The sequence below is a fragment of the Dermacentor variabilis genome, chromosome 8, assembly GCF_050947875.1.
Source record: "Dermacentor variabilis isolate Ectoservices chromosome 8, ASM5094787v1, whole genome shotgun sequence".
NCBI classification, from domain to species: Eukaryota; Metazoa; Arthropoda; class Arachnida; order Ixodida; family Ixodidae; genus Dermacentor; species Dermacentor variabilis.
In genome coordinates this window covers 85,724,609-85,749,750 of record NC_134575.1, presented here as the reverse complement: position 1 = coordinate 85,749,750, position 25,142 = coordinate 85,724,609, and the positions used below count along the sequence as shown (strand labels likewise).

The 25,142-nt window shown below is 44.4% G+C and overlaps 1 long non-coding RNA gene across 2 annotated transcripts; it reads right to left on the bottom strand.

Annotated features, from left to right (window-relative positions):
• Positions 1-293: 293 nt before the first annotated feature.
• LOC142590387 (uncharacterized) lies at positions 294-23,680 on the bottom strand. Of its 2 annotated transcripts, XR_012830092.1 has the most exons (5): positions 23,521-23,680; positions 22,642-22,730; positions 19,382-19,533; positions 2,989-3,083; positions 294-400 (listed from the first exon to the last, which is right to left on the bottom strand). It is a non-coding gene; the product is annotated as an uncharacterized LOC142590387 (long non-coding RNA). The 2 variants fall into 2 exon arrangements; XR_012830093.1 differs by lacking the exons at positions 294-400; positions 2,989-3,083 and adding an exon at positions 3,740-5,327 and having other exon boundaries at positions 23,521-23,675.
• Positions 23,681-25,142: the final 1,462 nt, after the last annotated feature.

Sequence of the window (25,142 nt, the reverse complement as noted above, 5' to 3'; positions counted from 1 at the left end):
TTGTACGTCGCCTCCCGTCTCATGCCTCTGGTTCACGGTCGATCAGGTGTGGACCTTATCGCCGGTCAGCAGTCGAACCATCAATAAACACACGCGGGGTGGGTTTGTTGTCGTCCCATCCCCTCCGACTCGGAGAGTGCGAATACCTCACCACGAATCTTGGACAGCAGGTGTCCTTGAGGAGCTCGAAGACAGCCAGATAAGCCTTGGTGCTTAGTTCATTGTGGCCCAGCACAGCTAGTGGGCCAGCACGGGACCTTGTCACCGGCGGTGCCACTGCTCCAGCCGCCCCAGTTGTGCCACAGGAAGTTGTAGGCAGTGTAAGGACACTGTCCTTGCCGCTCCTAGTGCTTGGACCCATCACGTGACTGGGATGTTCACCAGGGCTGTTCACCAGTTACTGCACAGTTATATTTTTACTGTTACGGCCACTTTCTAGCCTGTCTGCCTGCAAGCTCATCATCTCCATCCCCTGCTAGGTGTACGTGCAGCACAAATTAGCTAGCATGTGCAGACACTGGCACGTAGCCATAGTAGTAGCAGCAATTGTAAGCAATAGCACTGTTAAAACCGTTCACCTCGAGCAACTCATTTATGATGCCGGTGCCTGGAAATTATTTCGTCAGAGACAACCAGCTACACTTCGAATGGAGTCTGTTACACGCCAGCAACAATCCTGTGTTGAACCATTTCACTGCCGAGATAACTCAGTGAACCCACCCTTCACCACCCCTGTTTCGCTTGAGTACTGTTATCGTTTTTTAACAGCAATGCAGTCTTTAAGTTGGTGGTTAGGCTGGCAAACATGGGCAGCAAAACCTCGCTGAGCGATGACGTCACCGCACGCGCTGGCACCGCTTCACCGTAGCTCTGCCTTGCCGTGCCGTACAGAGGCCACGCATGCGCAGATGCGGATCTAAGCCGTGACGTTACCACGGGGTTATAAAAGCAGCTCTGCTCCACCGCCGCGTCGGCAGAACAGCCGAGTCTCTGTTGGAGAGAGAGGTGGGGCGACAGAAGAAGGGCGTCACTCCCCAAGGAAAAGAAGGGTGGCGCGAAAGCCACCACGCCGCTACTCAAGAACGGACGTGACGACTTCGGTCCAATTCCTAATATCATGCCGGTGAAGCACTGGCGAAACATCAGCCAGTTGCAGAAGATCAGGAGTTACGAGCTCGCGTTACCGAGCAAAAATGTGCGTGCAACGAGACGCGTCTACAAAACGATCTGGGCCTGCGAGTCATGGAGAACATTTAGCGACAAGTTCGGAAATCCCAGCGAACGCGTTCTTCGGGGTAGCAGGGCGGTACGTAAATGATACCGCGGCTCTTTTCAGGCACGTCTTGTCACAGAATAAAGCACGCATAGCCACACATAAACTTAGCCGAACCAAGAATAACCTAGGTGGGGCCGCCAGCTTCGCTGTTCGCCCAGTCTTCGTGCCACTGGTGCGAAGCTGCTCCAAATTTTTTTTTGTGTGTGTGTGTTTTAGTATACTCCCTTCCTCTCCTGAAGCAACTTATGCAAATAAAGAACATTGCCTGCCTGTTGTACTACTTGTGTAGAGGTCATCTAAACACACAAAACTCCCAAGTGAAATTTCTGACAGCAGGTGGAGCACATGTCTCGGTACTGTGACGCTGCGTCTTGGCAGGTCAACCACAGCGAGCTAATGCGACAGGTCCGTCCACACTTTAGATAAAGGAATTTGTTAACTGTTTACTAATTCTGTATTGGGAGAAAGTGATGGCAAAGCACCAGCTTCTATGTAACAAAATCTCCAATGAGTAAACATGCAATAAAAACACGGCAGGGGCTGAGGAGCCGGTGGTAAAAACAAACAGCTTGGCAAAAGGATTAAAAGAACACAAAAGACAAATAATAAGTGTAGGCAAAGCGATGAAACATGTAGAGAATGAGGGCAGAGTGATAAGTTATGCTCCTAAACATGCTTCAGCATTTGTGCTGTTCTCAATGGTAAGATAGAGTGTTGAGCAATGGTGGCTGCTGCTGCAGAGCCCTTTCTGATAGGAACGAATATAGGGCGCGACTCGGTGATCCCATGATATCTGAGGGCATTTCACAATTCCCCTATTTCCTCAAGCATGAAAATAATTGCTAATAGTGTGAGGCAAGGAAATGCGATCTTGATATTCATTTAACGTCTTTGGGAAGTACTTATGATTCTAGATTGGGGGCATAATTGCTGATAACGAATTTTAATTAAAAAAAACTTATGGGCTATTAGGTAGCGCGAACTGTGTCATCCTGTTGATGTATCAGTCTATTAGCGTACTGATCCTAGTGTATTGGTGTATTAATTTATCAGCCTATTGGTACACCCATCGTTCAATGAATTGGCCTGAAAGCCAATTTGCAACATTGGCCCTTGCGTTAATACACTAAAAGACCTATGCATTAATATGAAGGCTTGAGCAATTAGTTCTGTGGAAATCCGCAAGGTGGAGGAAGTTTTATAGAAGGTTCAAGATAGTCATCCACCCAAAGGCATGCGTAAAGCTAGGAAGGAGCTTCGTGGCTTTGTGCTATTCTTGGGTGTACGACAATTCTTTCAAAATATGAAGGTCTGTGACCCCTTAGGCTACCTAAGCCTGAATTGCAGAGTGAGGCCAGAGGAAGCAAAATACATTAGCCTGAATTTGCCGCGGTTGCCCAGAGGCTATGGCATCTGTTTATCCCGGCTGTAAAAACCATGTTTCGATGGGGGCAAAATGCAAAAATGTTTGTGTGCTTACATTTAGATGCTTGATGAAGAACCCCAGGTGGTTAGAATTAATCTGGAGTCCCCCACTATGGCATGCCTCGTAATCGTATCATGGTTTTAGCAAGTAAAAACCCCAGAATTTAATTTTCTTTAACATTAATCTGGAGAATGCACCAGAGTGTAATGTACTTTTTAAGAAAGACAAGTAGAATTGGTAGGAGTAGTTACTAGCATTTATTAACACTGCATGCATTTTTACGCACCCTCTTCAACAGGTCGCACCCGCCGAGGTTGCTTGGTGGCTATGGTGTTGGGCTGCTAAGCACGAGGTTGCAGGATCGAATCCGGGCCGTGGCGGCTGCATTTAGATGGGGGCGAAATGCGAAAACACGCATGTACTTAGATTTAGGTGCACGTTAAAGAACCCCAGGTGGTCCAAATTTCCAGAGTCCCCCCACTACGGCGTGCCTCATAATCAGAAAGTGGTTCTGACACGTAAAACCCCATAATTTTAATTTCATCAGGTCACCAATCTTTGTTGCCGCAGCCTTGTTGGGCGTTCTTTCCTTTGGTCCACCTCGACCGGAAGACATCCTTTCCAAGAAGTTGTTGAGAAAAACTGGGGAAGAATCACACATACCAAAACATCCAAAAGCAGGGCCATTATTTCTACAATACTGCATTCGGCAGACAGTAAACCAACAATATTTGCTTCCAAATTGGAGCAGTGTGGGGCTGCAGTGACCGAAATAACATTAGGACAAACTACAATATGCTAGCTAAATGGTTGCTATGTATTATAAAAAACGAGAGCACCTGACACAAAGCACTCGAAAATCACCGCACACCACAAGATATTTCGTGCATCATTATCCAAGCTGCGCACCCGCATGTAGGAAAGGTTCAGAAGGACAGAGAACTGAGTGAGTTGGTTCATACACGTTCGTGGCTGCCACAGTGCAACAAAAGACAAGGACTAAAAAAAAAAAAATAAACGAGGGGAGACCACAAGGGTGCTGACTGTCAACTGAGCTTTATTGCAGAAAAACAAACCATACATAATGAACAAGCATCACATAGTTTCAACATGAATGCTGAACGCACGAAGAACCACTTCAGAACAATGACCAAGTATAATGCATAGCTCCAAAGATGCTATGCATATATATTTGGGGGAAAAAAAGACAAACGCAAGGTAAGGCACAGAACAGCAGTAGGGAAAGATAAAAAGAAAATATAGCAGTACAAGTCAAAAAGTACTTTCTAAAATAAAACAAAAATGCCACATCGCTAGGTGCCAGACAGATGAGTGACCTTCTCACCAAATGTCTGGCAAAGCAGCTTTGCTTTCTTGCCGCAGTATGTGCAATGAATTTGACACATTCTGTATCCTTCTTTTATAGATAATGTCGATGGAGGCGAAATGCAACAACAACTCTGTCCTTAGATTTAGGCGCACGTCTAAGAACCCCGGGTGGTCCAAATTATTCCGGAGTGCGCCACTATGGCGCGCCTCGTAGTCAGATCTTGGTTTTGGTGCATAATAGAATTTTTAGGTAGCAGGCCGCCACTATTTTGTGGGACAGCTTTTCCCAGTGTATTAAACAGCACAGTAGTAATTATAGTTGACGGGATGACAGCCGCACTTATGACAACGCACATAAAGGTCAAAACATACAAAGCCCTTCAGTGAACTACGGTGCTTCTCTTTGCCTGACATTCAGGCATCTTTCAATTTGTCCTATACGGTTGAGCCCACTTAAAATGATACCGGTTTTAACAATGCATGTATCATATAACAATGAACAGGCGATGCACATTGGTTTCCTTTTCAAGGATTTTGCATTCTTTTACCTTTCAACGCACACTCCCAACAGCCAGATTTAATTGTTATAATTGATAATGCGGCATGGGAACACTGTTGCAAGCTGTTTATTTTACCATGGAACAGAAACAAAAGTTCTCGGTACAGCAGTCATTCATTGTTACATATGAGTGTCGTTGAAGCCGATAATGCTAGAAGTGGATTCAACTGTAATTATTTGTGTCTAATAAAAAGTTTGGATGGTTACCCCCTCTCCTTTTTTCATGCAACAAGGTATAATAACTATCAATTATAACAATGGGATTTTCTCGGCACCTGAATATTGTTCTAAGGGGATTCGATTGTATACTGGATGCTGCTGTGAGAGGAATAGAATAAATAACATTCTGTGTTTGTTCAACAAATTAGTACCCTTTCTTGTCTGACTCCAGGACACGTTGGCCAGTTGCAGTGAAATACTCATCAATTGGAGGTTCCGAGCATCTCGGACACCTGCAGGCACTGAAAGAAGCATAAAACGCTTTTACATAATCCGTAATGCAGCTTGGTCTGTTCTCGTGGTGCATTCTCGCTGTGGGCACCTTGTCCACTCGCTTCGGACATGATTCGATGCAGAAGTATGAATTGAGCTGGAAAACCCACATGAATTTGTCAGGCAGAAGTTTCTTCCTGGTGATCGCCACTCTTCCTTTACCCCTCACGCCTTTCTTTTTTGTCGAGAGTGGGACAGACTTGGCTGCAAAGGAACTTGACGGCCTGGAAGGCACCAAGCGCCCACTGCAGCGCATATAAAAACATGTTGGCTACAAACAGTCTGAATATTTAAACAAAGAATAATACTTGTTTAAGTGCACGGCACTAAATTATCGGCAGACAGCAACGGGACTGCCGAGGTTATACACCACAAAGTACAATCGACTTAAGGGACTTGCAAGATGCACGAGAAAAAGGTACAGCACATGTGTGCAACCTAGCACTATTACAACCCAATTACAAGTGAAGCTGTTTATGGAGCAGTCACAATCGGAGTTTGTCTCCTGTAATTATATCACACACTTGAAACATTGTCTGTACATGGTTGTTGTGTTTGAAACCTTGCCTGCATAAACTGCTTTCGAGCACTTGATGGGGAATTTTTAAAAAGGCAGTAAATATACGTCACACATTTGACATTGCAGAACATGGCCCTTAATGTCCCCCCATTATCGCTAAATCTGATCGTGGCGACATTGGTACGTATTCTGCTGGGGCAATAGGCTAAATTCTTCCCCCCCCCTTGCAAAACACACTCGTAATGCTCCAGAGCACTCGCATACGTAATTTATTGCCAAAGTCCCAACTGACCCACCCACTTTGAACTTTGCCTACACATCACCTGGCCCCTACTGTCGGCAAGCATAAAGAAGCTGCCTTCTTTAGTTCAACAAGGAAACCTGGTGAACCTCATTTCACGCATGGTAACGAACACAAGGATTCAAAAATTATTTGTAAGGCTCCTAAATAAGCCAGAAATGTTGAAACTTTGCAGCACGGTGCACTTAAAATGCCCCCGTTTCTTCGACGCATGAATTTTGTGTAATTTAAAGCTTTCTCGGGACATTGGGAAGTTTAGCTGATAGTGGCAGCTTGACACTTTTGAACACTTCATTTTTTTTCTTTGCGAAAGCTGTATTTAATCAACGTGAATTTAGCTTCGAATACAAATTGGGTGCGTCGTTTGCCCCATGTTCCTAAAATTCGACCTCGGCGGTAGTTATAATTATGCCAGGGCAGCTGTCTAAATCTTACGCCACTCGTAAACACACTTGTAACACTTTGGAGCAGTTTCATATGTCATTTGTTGCCAGAGGTGCATTCATTCCACCCGTTTGGAACTCTGCTTACACATTACCCATAATGTGTGCCTTATTTGGAAAATATAAACAAAGTGCCTTGTTCAGTGGACTAAATTCACCAGAGAAACAAACTACGAACCTCATATGATGCATGAAAGTAGAAAAAGAAAAGAACGAGGGTCAAGTAATTATTTGCCGTGCTTCTATTTAAGGCAGAAACAGTATCTTGTGCAGTTGTGTTAAGAGTTTGGGAAGCATTTCGAATAATGGCGATATTGCACCCTTGAACACTCAAATAGGTAGATTTGCACAAAGGCTCCAATAAAACAAAAAAATGTTTGCTCATCACTCGGAACATGCTTCCTACTTACCAAAATATAAACACCATGCATCGCGCAGTTGACTGTGGCTACCAAGGAAAAGCAACCACACACCTTTACAACACATAAAGATAGGGAGAGGGCGAGTACTGTGTCCAGAAGTTATTTCCGAAACATAAATAACCAACACACTTGAGACTTTCAGTACAACTCTCCCATGAAGTGGCCTTCACTTCCTCAAAATATCAAGTCTCTGCCATTTTTGGTCCGGCTAGGAAAGCAGAGAGGCTTTTGAAGTAAGGTTTTGAATATAATGCTTCTAAGCATGCCAAAAACCAGGCTTTAGCAATTTTCATTTAGCCCTTAATTGACATGCACATTTCAAGTTATTTTGCTTACTGCACCTAAAATTTCCCACATTTTTTAAAGATGTTGCCTTTGTGAGTGATCTAGTTCTATCAGAAAACCATGAAAAGTGGCTTATAACGTTATAAACACATGTCGATCGAATAAATTCGAATTATCGCTGTAATGGTATTTGGTCGGTTCTGTACATTGTACAAGCTTGTTTTCACCAACAGATCTAGGAATCAGTCTTGATTACACAACTAAATTAGACAGTGAGACTTGTAAGGGGTTTTCCTATCTTTTTTTAAGGTGATAAAAGAGACTGCAACACCATGTCAACAATCTCTGGGCAAAGGTTCAATAGTTCCAGTATTTGATAATCCAGTGATTTCATGCCACCACTGGACATGGCTCATTATAATACTTTATTTGGATCCATCCCCTTAGGTTAAATATAGCAAGCCGATTTTCTGTTTTCAAATATGGTAAAGTGGTTCCAAAAAACTGGGCATGATGCAAGCGGTGCAAGCTGAAATTTGTTGTGGTGAGAACTTCCCCACGTCAGCCTTCTCCGCAATGCAGGCATGTTGATACGGGATGATCATATTTAGGCTTTCTGGAATTTTTAAGAATAGCCTGTGGCAGATGGCATAATTCTTATCCTTGAGTTGGATTATTCAAATAGGCAGACGTGCATGAGAAATTGCAACACATGTTAAACTAATTTAAAATTTTTGACACTCAATGACTTTTATTAATTACTTTAAGGCACATATTGCAATTTACAAATTGTAGCCGGTGAGATTGCAAGACGTATTCACTTGTCATCGTGGACAGTGAATGTCCACGATTACACCAGTTCCAATGTATTTCTTCCCTAAGTGTGGAATGAAATACATGGGCGTTCAGTTACTTGTGTGCTTCAATGCATAAAATAGCATTTCGTTAAAAAGGTAAGTGTAACAACTGCATTTTTACGGCGAGTTAGACGAGGCATATCTCCAAGCTGGAGCTACTAAAATGACATACTTTGGCACGCTATTAAAACGTATCCCATAAGTAACCTAGTGCCTCGCCACTAACAAGGCAGAAAGATTCGTGCCAGTCCTGCGCACAATGAGCAAGTGGACTTGCCTTGGCGACAATGCCATTTCCTTTCGTTCTGCTTTTCAGTGTTATGTGGCACCCATTTTTCACTGGATGGCGCTGCGATCATCCGTCTGTTCAAGGGTAGTGTGAAGGGACATTATCCGGATGCACCCACATCCTACATAGTATCCATACGTCTTACACCGTGTCCCAGGACAACTGTTTTCTTCTCATGCAGTATGCGGATGACACGTCCATCCTGGCCCTTATTGTTTCCAGTATTACTAGCCATGTTTTGCAGGAGTACCTGGCAGTGAATGAATCTTGGGTCTCTGCGAACCACCTGGAGCTGTCTCCCGCCAAAAGCAGTGTAAAGAGGTTCTCGAGCAACCTCGAGCCAGTGAAGCCCTCGTACCTGATCCATTGCGTGCCCCTGGATCATGCAGGACCCAGCGGCAACAATGACGTCCGAAGGATATCCGCTAGACATTCACTGCCAGGACGTAAATATCCTGTAGGGATGTGTGGAATGTGTCTTATGGACGTCCCTGACATGACCGTCTGGCCACATTTTCAGTGCCTTCAGACATGCCTTGCATGTCCATGAGCGACATCACGGGCACTTGCTGCGTACATTATGCGGACATCTATGCCAACGCCTTTTGGAGTGTTTGCCGTAGTGTCGATTAGGTTCACAGCACACGCTGTGTGACAGATACAATGGGCATAGTGCCCACGCTTCAACAGGAGCAGTTTGTGTGCGTGCTTCACACGCACGCACTCGTGTGGTGCAGCATACTCCTCATTCTTCTAAGCCTTCCGCCAAGCTCACGTGGCTTATTGAACTGAAGTTTTCAAACTCAATTGCATCAGAACATTCTTAAAGTATGATGTACGCACGAGCTGCAGACATGATAGCTTGGGATTGTAATTCGAACATGCGAGAAAACATAATTATCTTATGAGACAACTCAAAGACAAAGCCTTAATTGAAGAACCAATAACCAAGTGTATGCCGAAAAGAGTTCATACGCGATAATCTGAGGACATATCCGTGGTGGTATATCCGAAACCACATGTCCGGCGGACGTCTTATTTGTCTCCGAAATGGTGCACGGACATTGGGTCATGATTCGGATGTCCTAAGTGTTTTCACTGGGGAGTCGCTCAATATTTTAGGTATCACATTCATGGGCACTCTGAACTTCTCCCCTCGCATTGCTAGGTTTTGTCTGGCGAGTTTAGAAGCCATGTGGTCACGTGGCTTCTACTGTCACCTACTGTACATGCCACTTGTACTCCCAACTCTCGCGTATGGTTGCACAGCGTGCTCAACCAGTCAGCAGCACCTAGTCACCCATGTTGAAAGCGTTCCCACAGCCCCACGCATGCTTCGCACAAGCCCTGTAGGGCTCACCGAGGCGGACTATGCGGCCCGATTGGGTGCATCAAAGCGGCTGCCCCTACGCCATCGTCACGAAATGGCCCGAATGCGACGGCTGTGACCCATACGCGATGCCACACTTTCCAGAAACTCCATTTCATCAGCACCATGCTGCTGACGAAATAGATGAAATGACGACGTGTGAACAAGCGCACCACTCAGCCCGAGACTTTGCACACGAGGACGAAATGCCACAGCTCCTCTGCCCTCCCACTCAAAGTGTGGGATTGCCAAAGTGTGGATACAAGCACCTGTCTATCCACCACTGAAGGACCGAAAGATGTGCCCCAAGAACAACAGCCACTTTCACTCATCAAACGGCCCGTGAAGGCCCTTTGTCAGGATGACTTTCAACATGAACTTCCCCAGCTTTAACTATCTGTGTTGCGTCCCCTTGTCCTTCAATCCCCCCTCCCCCACTTTCTCTTTATGGTTGCTCTGCCTTATGGTCGAAGTGGTAGGCTAGCAGAAGCAGAAGCGTAAGGGTTTTAATCTTTCTGTCTAGCCTTGCAAGCCACCCAGAGGGTACTAACACTTTTTCCAAATAAAAATTGCTAATTCCTTTAATTTTACTACTGCAATACGAGTTACAATTAAACAACAAGCCCGTGCGAGTTACGATTAAGCGACAAGCCTGAATTCTTATTTTGTTGGTAAATTGCCATTATATTTTCCTATGGCTACTTTTCACCCAGTTCTTGGAATCAAACTACCACAAAGGGTTGGAGTAGTAATTGTGCGACATGCTTTCAAGATTTCGTGTCTGTATTGCAGAGTAACTGAAGGAAAGTTCTAATGATCTTGACTTGCAATAGAATTAATATAATAATTAAAGTAATATATAATATGACTGGCAGTAATATTTGCCAGTCACATATACTATATACAAACACTATGGGAAGCAGATACCCTTTATTGCCGGGACACTCAAAGCATGTCATGATGTAACATTGATGCTTGCATGGTGTGGCTGATAATGAATTTTGTCAGAAATTTCCCGAGCACATATTCGTTCGGAATAAAGCACAGCTAGAAAGCAAACTAATCCATACTTATGCAGCGTTACATTTTGGAATGGCGATTTTTAGCGATGCAGCGGCAGCATGTCGGTTTTCCAAATCGCGCAGCTTCGCTTGATAGAATTTCCTCAGTTGTAGCAGCTCTTCCATACGCGCCAGGTGATCACTGTACACTTCATCCACAAAGCTGCTTGGCCCCAATTCGCACTGGGCCGCTTTGTCAGCCCGCTCCACCACCGGCACTGGCTGAGATACATGTTCAACACGTGGCTCCTCCCTGGCACCGAACCCGCTGGCTTTGACGTCGAAGAATCCGGTTTGCAACGTTGCAAGCCTTCTAGCAACGTTCGCCATGTGGCGGGCCCGCCCACACAGCGGAGTGTCTTCACCCGGACGCCGCATGCGTTTACCCATGCTTGTTCGCGCACTTCACTGTCCGTGGTGGTTTCGCTAAAACTGGCAGACACTGCGGGTTCCTGGACTATGGCGATCACGGACACAGCCAGCACGACTGGTAGAATTGCAAATGACGCTGTACAGAAGAAGATGGGAAATGCGGACGGCTCGGCTTGGAATTAAGTAAACGTTCATCGCACGGCTGCTTGATGAAAACACGAGGTGCAACATAACATCCCTCCACGACCGCGCACGCCTCAATCATTTAAAAGTACCGACAGGCTTCGATCCAGCCGACAACGCCTGCGATAGGCTGATCGGTGGCATGTGACCTTGCTCCGTCCCTTTGCCGCCATGAAAGTTCCTGCGCGCCGGGCGAAGTGCGCGCGTTTCGCCTGTTGTGCTATGCACATCGCTGCGATAATTTCGTTCCGGGAGGGCCGAATTGCCTTGTTGCTGTGCGGTTGGCTGCCGAAACCGGACGAAGGATGGCAAGAAGCTATTTTGCATCGCGCGCGGCAACCAGAACCTAACCAGACGAAAAGTATGGTTACACAGAATTGGACGGATGGACTTTGAACCGTCGGTAACAGCACGGCTATGCGAGGCAAGTAACATACAACGATACAAAGGTGCGATAGAAAGTATACACGTGCGTTTGTCGAGCGGTGGTAGTATTTCACTCGTGTGCATGAATGTTGAGGGCCGAAGTTTGTGGAGACTATTTATTTTATTTTGCTGTGAGCCCGCTGAACAGATCAGTATGACCTAGGATGCGAACGACCGAAATGCCTTGTTGCTGTGCGGATGGGTGCCGAGATCAGACGGAGGACGACAAGTTATTTTGCATCCCGCGCAGCAAACAAAACCTAACCAGAAGGTAATTGTGGTTGCATAGAAATGGACGGAAAGACTGAACCGTCGGTAACTGCACGACTATGCGAGGAAAGTAACACAGATCGCTAGCTTGGGGAGCGCTTGTGTTAGCGTGCCTTCAATTGATCTTTCAAAAAAAGAATTCGATCTTTTAAACGTGACACAGATGGCCTGATGGAGATGACATTTTAATCTTGCAATTACAAAAATTTTTTTTTGGCTATGCATGGTCGTTTTTCATCTTCGATATCATCCTACACGTGTCTCGTTGCTGTCTCATCTTACTAAAAATCAGTACATATGCGCATGCGTACGGTGGTGTCTGTTCCCTATATATATGTGTACCGCTTCGTGGAATAAAACAATTGTTGGAAGTTAGCGCTGTGTCCGCGTCTTGCCACTGTCCTGCGTCCCTTTTCGTGCGCTAAAAAACCTCACTTTAGAGGAGACTTCAGGATGAACAGGTTGTCGGCCCAGGACGTGATTCCTTTAAAGGGCCCTTCGCAGGATGTGAGAAAGCTCATAACTTCACCGCTCGGATAACATAAGTTCTTACCATCACGAACATACTCTTTTGGTACAGTTAAATATGCATGCTCATGGCCCGTCGAGCCCAGCATTGCAGCCCTGCAATGCTTGCATTTCTCGTTTTTTTTTTCAAAATTTCTTTCACAACAAAGCCACCAATATGGTGCAAAATGCTGCACTCGACTCAAGTCAGTGCTTCTACCAGTCATTCCGTGAGTGGTTCGTGCACTGGGGCACGCAACACCCGGGCATTTCGGACCAGAAAACGCTGTGCACGTGTCTCTCTCGACCGACCGTAACGAAATGTGGGGAGCGCAATGGCGGCCAGCGGTCGAAAGGCGGCACTGACCCCTTCAAAGAATGACTCCACCCTCCGAGAGGGCGCGCGCATCGAAGCACCCTAGAGGTTTGTTCGATTCAGAAAAAGGTGCACGGCACCTCAAACGAAAAAGTGCAGGGGGTGCCGAGCTGCACCCACTCGCTGCAAAGTTTAAGGGTGCAGTGCACCACGGCGGCACCTTGCCTTGCACCCCGTTCAATCGAGCACGGGGGTGCAGGGTGCACTGCTGCACCTCGGGGAATCGAGCGGCTAGGTGCAGTGCACCGTGAATAGGTGCAGAAGGTGCAGAGAAACTTGGCTGAATCGAATAGACCTTAGAGTAGACGTGTGCGCTTGAAGCTTGTTCTCTCTTGCCGGAAGTCATCAATATAGTCTGTTCCCGGCTTCTTACTTCAAGTCTCAAGAGGTCTAGAAGAACAGACATTTCATTTAACCTGGCACTAGTAACGCCTGTATTTGTCGAAGACAAGATGCGCTGAGTATAACGGAGTACCATTTCTTGGGGAAGATATTATAGCAGTTTTCAGACGCACTCCGTATTGTTTTTCTTCGACACCAACGTTATGCAGGGATCTCACGCGCGTCTGCACTTCTTCATGCAACCTTTGAAGCCCTTCGAAATCTTCGCAAGAGGGAACTTTACGTAGGCTTAGGAGACGGCGCATGTGGTCGTTAACAATAGTGACTTCTGACCGAATCTTTCTTTGAGAAGTTCTATAGCTGTGCTATAGCTCTCGTTAGTCGTTGACGGGCCGCTGATGACACCGCCCGCTTTACCCATCAAGTAGCTCCGAAGATATTTCAATTTGTCTACGTCTGTGATATAGCGGTCCTGGTGAACAGTAGACTCAAATTGATCCCAAAATTATGACCATTTGTTTGCGTCAGCATGAAACTTCGGCACATCGAGCTTAGGTAGCTTAACGTGTGCGCGTGCTTGATGAAAGTCATCGTGAGATGCGTGCGTAGTCGATGATTGCAAAGCGGATAAAATGCGTTCAGCGCGGGATTTCGCGAGGTCGATAGATTCTTGATACTGTCCGACGCTTTGAAGCTCATCCTCAAAGTTATCATCGGTAACATGCTTTTCTACTTGGTTATCAAGTTCCGTAAGCATAGTTTCTTTTATCTATAATAAGTAAAGATGGTCGGTCAGCTCACCATATGGCGTTGGTGCCGTCTGCATAACAGTTGTCATGTCGTTGATGATCCTGGTGACGGCCGCTCGAACGGTAGCACGCTTCCGTCGTAGTCTTTCCATGTCGTCACGCCGGGAATCGGAGGCTTCGTGATGACGTGGATCGTTCTTCGATTCTGTCGCAGCGTCGTCGCGTTGATCGCGTCGGTCGGTCGTCCTCTTCAGGTAGCTCGATTCATCGTCAGGGGTCTTCAACTGTAGATCTGATATCCTGGTCACGGCATCATATGTTGAAAACCAGGAAACGGAGCCGAAGTAGAGAACGTCTTCTTCATTCGACGCTTGAAAAAACAACTAAAAAAATGCAGGCGCGTGCTCGGCTTCGCGCTCTCTTTTCACTTCGGCTTCTTCACTTCTTTTTCGGAGCATAATATTTAACATATTTGAATGCAACGGCTTACAGCTTCTGCTTGAAGCCGTGTAGCAGACGACGCTGGAATGATTAAAGGAGAAGCTTAAGCCAACAGCCACAATTAACGGATACACATGTCGCTACTTAGGGCAAATGATTATTTCAGTACACGCACTTCAATTATTAGAGAGGTACAGATACTGCGAGGCTACAACTAAAAACATTACAGGTACAAGGTATTTATTTACTGATCAATACAGTGCACTCTTGCACATTTTGGAACCAACAACTTTCACATATGTATTCAGCCTAAAATATTTTCTTGGTGGCTTATGTACATAAGCAACTGGTTTCTCTTTTTTTTTTTCGTTACCATCTTTGCGTAATTTACTAAAGTAGTCGGACAAACTTGTCAGCAATCACACCAGCTGTGCGCCTCGTGTGACCAATGCCGCCATCTTCTGGGCACTTCAAGATGGGCGATTGCTCAAGGTATGGTGTAACGAGAAGTTGCAGCACTTCGTGCACTTTCGTTCGCGAAAGGTGCTTCGCAGCCGTTTCGAAGAAAGCCACAATTTTGTCCAAAAGTGCCAAGGACATGTGATTTGGATTGTGCAGTCCACTTTTGTCCTGTTCGTACGTGCAATAGGTTGGACAAAGGATTCCCTTTGTAGGCAACCTGAGCCCGAAGCCTTTTAATCATGACGAGGTAGCGACTAGCTCGGTGAGCGTCGTTACTGTTGGTTTGTGTTGAAGCACTCTGTCTATCCTCGGGCACCAAAATCTTCGTGAGCAGGCAACGGTGACTGTGCTTTTCGCTTTGATGAATTTCCAGGAGCTCGGGGGTCACGACATGCAGCATCTTTACGCGGTCTTTGTAGCTGACACCATGTAGGACAAATAGAGTTGGAAAATGATCGGTAGCTCCCGCAAGCAGCTTCCGTATTCGGCACCCGAGAACATAATCGCTTTCAATAAAGTGTTTGCTACACGCTGCAGTTGATGCGGACTTGTCGTTGATGACGATATTTTCAAGGGAAATGTTTTTTCGCCACTTTGAACACAGTTCCGCAAAGCTAGAAAGTAGAGTAGTTTGCTGGGCCAGTTGGTGCATGGTGAACATATAACGGTTTCCAGCAAGTGCGGACGCGAGCACAAGAAGTAGAAACGGACAGGACAACGCTGGAAAGCTAAGAAATTCGCGAAAGGAAACGCCGGGCGTCTTCCCCTGTTGAGATTTGCAAAATGACACGCGACAGTACACCATGGCTACAGTGATAGCGTTTGAGGGAGCAGGAAGAAAACACTTTCACGCTTGACTTCAAACTCTTCAAACACGTCAAACTCTAAAATGATACGTAAATTTTATCAGGTATAAAATCAGTTTGCTTCAAAATCATACAGAAACGCTTTCACTAACTGCTGTTTTGAAGGAAAGGTTTTTTGTACCTTGACGAAATGATAGTTTATTGCTCATAGATCCTGAGAAATGAATGTTTATTCTGCGTAGAACATGAGAAAATAAGTTATGTTTTATTGCATGGTCGGGAAAGTGCGCATTTCTGTGAATTGTTGCGAATGCCAGCTAAAAGACAACTACCATAAAATCTGCAGTGTATCGGGTATAAAGCGACGCAAAACATTTGATTTAATAATCCTGGGTGCCCATCACAGCCTCTGGCGCACACGTATGGCACAGTATTACTGCAATCCATATGCAAGACCTATGTGGATGAACTTCATAGAAGGCATAAACGCCTATCTTTAGGTACAATGCCTTCCGGAATGGCTGTCAAAGTTACCAAATAATTTCGATTGGATTGCAGTAAAAACAAATTATAAATTATCCTTAGTCAATGTTTACAGCATTAGGATGTTGTGCTAGGAGGCTGATATTTGATGCCACGATCGGACACTCGAATTTCTTTGAACGCAATCACCATTCTCCGGGAACTTGCCGCAGTTTATGGCACGTATCTATGTAGTTATGTATACATGTCCGTGCCTTACCTCTACCGCCAGCGACTGTGTAACCAGATTGTCCTAGTTTAACTGTGTAGAGGGTCAGACTGCTGTGCTGAGGGAACCACGTGCAAAAGCGTCCGCCGGATCATCATGAGTCGTCGACTAAATAATTCGCGGTAAGTTGTGCTCTTCAAATATACTCTCCCATGTCAACTTGGGTCGCTGGGTATGTGTCACTGGTTGTGTACCATGCCTTATAATAAATATTCTCGAAGCCATCTAATCAAAAATTACCCACAGAAAATAAGGTGGACTGCTAAGAGCATTGCAAGCGCCAGTTATTTTTAAACGATGCATGTACTACCACTTTATATATATATATATATATATATATATATATATATATATATATATATATATATATATATATATATATATATATATATATATATGAGTACAAAAAAATTGCGAACAGTAACCTAACTGCACACCACCGCGAAATGCCTGAGGTGCGCCAAAGAATGCTTTCCAAAAATAATTAGCTTTGACACCCATGGTATCCTTCTTCTAAGTCAAGGCAGGGACAAGCTTGTTTCTGTTACACCTATTAGGCGCCTTCCGTCCACGTTTGGGGCAGAATTGGCTAGTCTAATGTAGTTATAGCACTAGTAAACGTACCTAGTGCAAAAAGGAGAGAGGACGACGGTTGAGCTGCTGGTTTACTAGCAGAGACAGTACAGGTAAGATTTGCTGTCATACGCGGCGCGCGGAGCTTGCAAGAGGAGCGCAAAGCCACCTTTCTCTCGAACGCTGGCCTTTCATACTGAAGCCTGCTCCTCGCTCTCCTCTGGACGCTTGATTATGTAATAAAAAAAAAACGGCCGTGGCTTAGCTTGGTTAAGCCTGGTGATTGCGAAGCAATAGTGACCGTAGCGCCCCTGGTGAGAGGAGCGGGAGTTAGGCCGTCGTTGGTGGCTACCGCCTCGCCTCGCGACGGCGTGAGATGGGGCCCCGTTTTTACACAGCTGGTGTGGCGTCACTCTAGGTCACGTGGTGTGACGTCACGCAGCGAGGTCACGCTAAAGGTCAATGGTGCCTACCACCGCCTCGCCACGGAACGGGCTGAAGTGCGACCTAAAGTAGTATTGCTTCGCAATAAAAGTGGATTCCCATAGGGGCTGCTATTGGTAGCTGCGGTCGGCTACTCAGCGTAGATCCCGCGGCCGCCGCGGCATGCCGCCACGAGTCCAGTGGCTAAGCGCACTGCGGCTCGCTGAGGACAACCGTGTTAGGCTGAGGTTTAGCGCGTGTTATGCACAAAAATGAAAAGCCGTGGTGTCCACGTTACCATACACTATTAAATTTGAACTGCCCCCCTCGGTGACATTTAGTAGGCGGAGCCTTGTGGGCACGTACGCCCTAATCCAACAAATATTTGCGGTGCAAGGCATTGAGGAAGGAACGGGAACACAGCGAAGGCAGTGTTCGATTGCCAATAACTCCGCTTCTACTTAAGGAATTCATGTACTTTTTGCAGCAAAGTATTTCTGAAATAGCTAGTTTTCCCTTCACATGCATTTCTGCTCTTCGATAAAAATTACAGGCACAGTGGATTCTGGAAACTATTATCTGGTTCTTGCAGCGGCTTCGAGAAGCACACAAATTCATTCATCAAGGTCTTGCGAAGTGCTCTTTATCTTCGTTAAGAAAGTATGCTCTCAATCATGGAGACCAGACACAAGCAATATCCTACTGAAAGAAGTGCTCCTATTCTGTTTGCTTTTGGTACCACATATTTCGACTTATAGGCGTATAAGTTCGGTTATATGGGGGTCCCATTTATTAGTGGTAGCCATACATATGCCGTGGTATGTATAATCACTGGCATTGTATGTACAAGTAATTGTTTTTCGACGCTCGCCAATCCTCTGTCAGTCGTTTAACACATCTGAATCTAAAAATCTATTGCTAATGCCTAGACGTTCTACGATAGCAACTCAAATTATAATGTTTACATTGGAATATAGTAAGTTTTGTTTGCTTTGGTTGGGTGAGTGAGTAAAACTCATTTGCACGGATTGCGATATGGCATAGGAAATTTTGACGTAGATGTGCCGTTTACTGTCACAGAGTGAGGCGTGTTGCATGCCAGATGAGTTCAGTGCGCCCTCACTGAGAGAATTAGTGTGCCCTAATATGGCGCAATCATCTTATCCGTAGCATAAATATTCTTTGGCAATATATGTACAGGTGTTTGTTTATGCACGCTCTTCAATAATCTATCATCGCCATAACACGTCCAGAGAGCTAATTTTCCTGCAGCAGTGTTACTGCTGTAAGTTTAATTCTTGTTCATTTCTGCCTCAATTGGGATGCACCTGATAATGACTGGTTCCTTGATTTCCCCAGCGAAGCGAGAACAGTTGCTTCAGCGTAATAGATAAAAAGAAAGCTGCGAATTTCCAATATACCGCAACAATGGCCTGACAGGCCACTGTGCCACAGATGCTGAGATCAATGACCTCAAGACACTTGCAACACTTGCGCCTCAGCAACACTTGCGCCCGATTCGTGGCCTGCCATGCGAGCAAATTGGTAAATGGAGATGTCAGCTTAACAAAGAAAAAGAAATACCTCGCGACAGAAATTGGACGCGGCGCTTGGGATCACGAGGTTTGAACTCATTCTGCACTTTGAACTTATTCTGGTCTCTCAAACCTCGAACATAGCGCTAGGACCTAATTTGTGATTACTTGCGCGAAAGTTACGTACAGGTATATTCACTAAGAAATGAAGAAAACCTTTCGTATTTCGAGTCCACAAGCAATGAAATAGCTAAGTAGCTTGTTTGTATTGTTGTTTTCGTGTCAACTACTGATAAGCGGCAATTCGTTTCTCACAACTACTTTGCACACTGATGCACGAATTGTTATTCTTCGTACGCGCACGGATTTGTTCTCCTTCACTGCAGCTGTTAAGGATATTGCAATCAGCTCCCTAAATACGCCAACATCAACAGCTGATATGTGCTTCCTTTAACGTTTATGTACCTTTCACTTTTTTGCATAGCCTTTTTAACGATAGACTCAAGAAAAATGAAGATTCAGGTGAAGTTTCTTACGCTATTTTTTTATTATTGGAGGTAGAGGTCAACTTCGTCCCATACTACAGGAGGGTAGCTTTCTACCTGGGAACCTGGAACGTCGACACTAGTAAATGGAGCTGCATTGCATACTTCTTCTCCCAGTAGTTGCGAGGCGATGAAGAATATTCCTGCGAATGAATAAAATAAAAAGAACGGGTCGTCATGCCATGATTCTCTACTAGCAATTGCAATAAGATGTCTTTATTGAAGCACAATGAAATTATTATATGCTCGACTGAGTAGTATGCGCTATGAATATATTTACGTACGGTAAATGTATTTGTAAGGTACCTTTTGCGGGCTTTCCTATATAGATTTCTACATTCTAAATATAAAGTTTCTCACGTAAAACTTGCCGCAACAGATAATGTGTGACGCGCCCCCTGTTAACAGTATGATTGGCAGAAGGCTGTAGTTAACATACAGCCTAACACCTATGTATCTCACCACTATCTTATCAAAATAAATTTCTGCGATTTAGGCATCTTTAACTAGATATACATGTATGCCAATTTTAGCATAAGGGCCGGGAATCGGAAATCACTTTTTCAAGATTTTCCATATTTCTACTTCGGTAAATATATTTCACTATTCTTATTATGGAACGCATCTTTCTTGCAATGCGGAAGGTCATCTGTGCATGCATTAGGCACCCCTGAAATTCTGACTTATTCTCCTTAGCTTTGAGCAGAAATCTGGTGAAAAGGCTGGAAACGTTTCTTGGCCAGCCTATATCACTGACCGAAGTGGCGACTCTGAGATAAGCGTAATAGTACTTACCTACCAGAACATGAAAGAAAAAGAAAACTCAATAAACTCAAGTGCAAGATTATTGAAATTAGTTAGATATCTGTAACACATACAGCAATGGTGATCTGCCCGCGCACTAACTTCTCATTATAGAATGGTAGGTGATAGTTCATACTTACTGAAAGTGTAAGAGTAGCGGAACGATGTGAAAAATTCAGATCAATAAATATGTGCGCTGTGGAGCAATGAACATTATTTATTCGAATTAGATCAAACAGAATGTTTGCCAGTATCCTTGACGTTGCTATCTTATCCGATACCAGTGTGCAAACGCTTTGCTAAAGCTGGAACCTTGCCTAAAATGTGAAATATCTAATCTTAACAAACTGGTTGCAAAAGGTGATCTTGTAGACCAACATATTTACATTCATCCTAAAGAATAAAAAAATCTACATAGAGAGCTTTTTGATTCACTCGCCCCGCGCCTACGCGCATATATGGTATTAGCGTGCTTGTTGGATCATTTCCCGCACGCAGCCATTCATCACGCTTTCGACTGTTGCATTCATTTAAGGCAGGGACTCTGCAGAAAGCTCGTGACACTGAGTTTTAATACGTGGACGTCTGCAGTCATTATGAGAAAGTCGTAACCATATACAAAGTAGTCATTGCTCTCTCCCAGCTGCTGTTCCACAATAAAAGCAAAGATCCTCGTTTCGTCTATGCTTTGGTCATAAAACAAATATAGTAGTTTTTCATCATAATGCACCTAGAACACTTCAGTGACCTTTAGGTGCTGGAGAAAGCATTTCTCCCGCTCAATCAGCTAAAACTCAAAACATATGTTCAGCACGCATGTATGGTGTAAAAGGTTAGACAACTTCATTGCAACAACTGCTATCGGGAATCACATTTTAGCCCTCAATTAGGTTCTTCAAGCTTTTCACCGCGCCGCAACAGGAAATTGCCTATGAAAATATTTTGTTTCCTTCTGCGCCTTTCCTGGTCACTAGAATTGGAATTGAAAAAAACAAAACTTGCCTAATGCAGGTTTTACCGTTGACTTTAAAAATAGTTCGGGTATAACTAAAAAGCAACTATGGTATAATGTAAACCATTATTCAATGAGGTACTCCGTTATTTTGCTTCCTTCTTCGTCTTTCAAAGCTTGCTCAATGCAGGCTTTACCGTTGACTTTACAAATAGTTCGGACATATATAAAAACCAAGCATGGTACGCGTATAATGTAAACGATTATTCCGTGATGTACTGTGTTATGCAACAGCACCAAGCACATGTGGTGGTTTGCACCGATTCGCTTTCTGTCTACCCTAATATTACTTCACTGTCTTCCTGCGCTGTAATGCTACTGCCATGGTGCGACCATAGCTGTAACAAAGGTAGGCTCTGCGAGATAGTGCTACTCGTATTGAGTATTCAGCATGGCGCAGAAGTAGAGCACTGTTTGATGCAACAAAATGATATAATTCAGCATAAAAAGAAGTAAAACGAGGAGGAGCTTAGGGAGGCTGCTTTCCTGAGTACATCGTACTTTCTTGTTCATCCTATGTTTGTGCTTGTTTCGAACATAACTATACTTGCCAATACGACTAACAACACAGTTGGCTAAAATAGGAGCATGAAGGCTTTATATTGTTTTTCATTTATGCTGTACTACGAAAACCAAAGTAATAACCAAAACCACTGTAATAAAACATAGTTAAGCACGAGGAAAATGTGTAAACAGCGCATCCGCAAAATGCAGTCAAGGGTATTTCAAAGAAATCTATGAACACAGACCAGAACTTCTAACTATACGAAGCCAAGCAGAATTATATAGAAATCATCTTGAAAATATTGCGAGGTTCAGTTGCACATGTGAGGGCGGCATACATTTTTTGCGGGCAGGATATTCTGAAGGGGCCCTCCTATCTAAGCCGGTTTGTCGAAGGCTAGCTATCATGTCTATTCTAACTACTGAAGTGAATTGTATTACTGTGCAGAAAAATATCCAGTAACATATTTATCTGAAAAGGTGCCGCGCCATTGTGCGTGTTTTGAAAAAAGAAATGACAAAACTTCATTGTACAAAATATTGTGGTTCTCGAGATTCGTGCATGATCATGCAGATAAATAGCTATATCTATGTAACTGGATTTATAGTAGCAAAAGAACATTGGGACTGTGAGGGTAGCCTTCGTAAAGGGTTCCAACATAAGTTTGAACAGCGGGGGGTTCTTCAACGCACACTATAACTGAACTACACGAGCGTTTTTTTCTCACTTTGCCCTCATGAAAACGGAGGCAACAAACATCAAAGCAACACACATCAGCAAGCCCAAGACAAGCAACAAACATCATAGAGCCAACCTCTGGGTATATAGTCACTATGATTACTACTTTGACGAACCCCAGTGCCGACTACGAAAGCTTTTGACTGTCATGAGCATTTACTCAATAATTAAGAAAATGAAGGAAATACCTACCGACTGCGACCGAGGTAAAGTTGCATAGCCCAAAAATATGGATAATTTTTCTCAGGCAACTCACATACATACTGCTAGAACACGTCAATCTGGTGAAAAATGAACGGTAAAAATTGTGACTAGCAAGATGCATATGCTTTAACAGTGGCAATATATAAGGATCCATTTCATATTTTTTCCCCTCTAGCCTTGTGCATGAATGTGATCGTAGTAATGACAATACATTGAATTATACACATGCATATAGATAACTTTGTTGCGTATTTCTGAAGCAGACATACGATAGTGATCAGACCCTCCGTACCACACTAAAAAATATCTTCCGCAGAGCATTTTAATTTCCCAATTGTCACTTCGCCAGTTTTCATTTAGAAGTCCGATAGTAACTGAGAATGACGCAATATAATTTAAAGTGCATTAGCCAAAATCTAAGCTTTCCGCAAATGTTCATAACCCGGGTGAAAACGCAGTATTCCTATTAAATGTTGGATTGCGCGACAATTTGGCGGCAGAGGGGAGAAACACACACAACGGAGCACTATTGCCACTATAGATTTGTTCCCTGGTCAGCGGAATAAGTACAAGATAGTTCTTGTATTTATTCACCTGGCCCGGGAATAAATCGGTAGTTGCAACTAACGCTCCGTTGTGTGTTTCTCGCCTGTGCGTCCCGCCAAATTGCTGCGCAATCCAACATCTAGTATGCTATACCTACACGCCCACTGTGCAACCTTTGCCGTATTCTTTGTATTTGCTTATATCCTTATCATAAGCCCCGTTATAATGACATTTAAACGCTCCAACAAACGTGCACCCAATTATACATGCGTATAGCAATCACAGAGCCTGTTGGAATAAAAAAAAAAAGAAGAGTCTGACCTTGCACAGGCGTTCATATTATTCCGAAGCAATACACGCCACTACGTTCCACCTAGACGGAACCCGAACGCGAGGCCTAGCGGGAAGCTACGCGAGTCTTGACAGCACTAGCCATGTATTGCAGACACCACCTGGCAGCGTTTGCAACAACATACGCGTGTACATGTTCTAGCGGAGGGATAGATGGGAGTGCCTTCTATCATTCGGAAGGAACGTGGTCGAGCAGAGTAAAGAGAACTCGCGCCGAGAGCGACGTTATGCGTCGTTATGGAGTTTCGTACCACGCTGAGTCAGCAAGTAAAAGCGGCCTATTTTACTTCATTTTGCATTGGTCGACATATTATTGCGATTGATTTCGTGATGCCTACATTATCTGCCTACAGCCCATATAGACCATGTTTTCTTTGGGAAGCATAGTAGAACTAAGAAAGGTACATAGTTATCACACTCTAAAACGGAAGATACATCAATGAAAAGTCTAGCGGCCGCATGGACTACTATAAAATTATTGAAGATGACATGTGGCTATGTGAGTAAACAATGGACTTCAGTATTTAGGCGAGTGTCCGCAGCTGTCATGTTGACACCTGTAATAACCAGTAAAGGGAAAGCACCGTATTTTATTGAGTGTTCAATAATGCCTGTATTTTGGTTCGTTGCCATTTCCAGCTAGCCCATATGCATTTGCGAAGTACATCTTCAGGAACACACATATTTCTGCAGCCTTAAAACCTGGCCTTCGGAGCATGCGACGTAACCTCAAACCGTACACCTGTAGATGCTAGTTACGAACAGTGAAGTAGATGTTGCGGTTTTATGAGAAAGAAGAGAAATTTGACTTCGTTGCTACAGATCAATCGTGACGTAATAGGTGTCAAACCTAACCAACGAGAATAGAGGATAGACAGTATCGCTACTCGCCACAGAACTCTCTCAATAAAACGCGGGCAGTGTATCTAAGCCGCTGCTTGACATATATGCGCCTTTTTCCGGACAGAAGAAAGAGTAATCGAGGAGATATGGAAGCTCACCATGGCTTCGCGAACGCTAACGATCGTGTTAGTTTTTCTTTTACTTCTTTGTACTACAAGCAGAGCCACCTTTTTCAAGGCACATGATTACTGTTGCCTTCCGTAGCCCCTTAGTCACTCGGGTCTGGTATTTTTCAGCATACGTGGGGACTATTTTGATATATCGTTGTGTACCTTTCAGTAAAATGTTGCAGGTGCAAGTAGAACCGTTTCCGTTTCTTTCTCCTATGTTCTGTACGGTGCCCATTAGACAGCTATGAAATTAAGGGTTAACGTCTAACAGCTGCACACAGAGCCGCCAAGGAGGCCGTAGTGGATGTTTACGGGTAATTACGCGTCACCTGGGTGGTTCATCCCTAATAAAAGTGATTATTTATTACGTCTTCATCTATAGTTGAGAGAATGTTTAGTCAATATTGTTGACAAACGCCCTCGGCTGCACCGCCCTTCTCTTGGCGCACATCGTGAAACTGTAATGGTCTTCCGGTTATCCATATTTTGCTTTTATGCAGTGACGTCTTATACCAATGAAGTCTTCATTCAGGGAAAGAGCATCTGCGTCGGAACTATGGTTGCGCCTGTTCTGTGTCA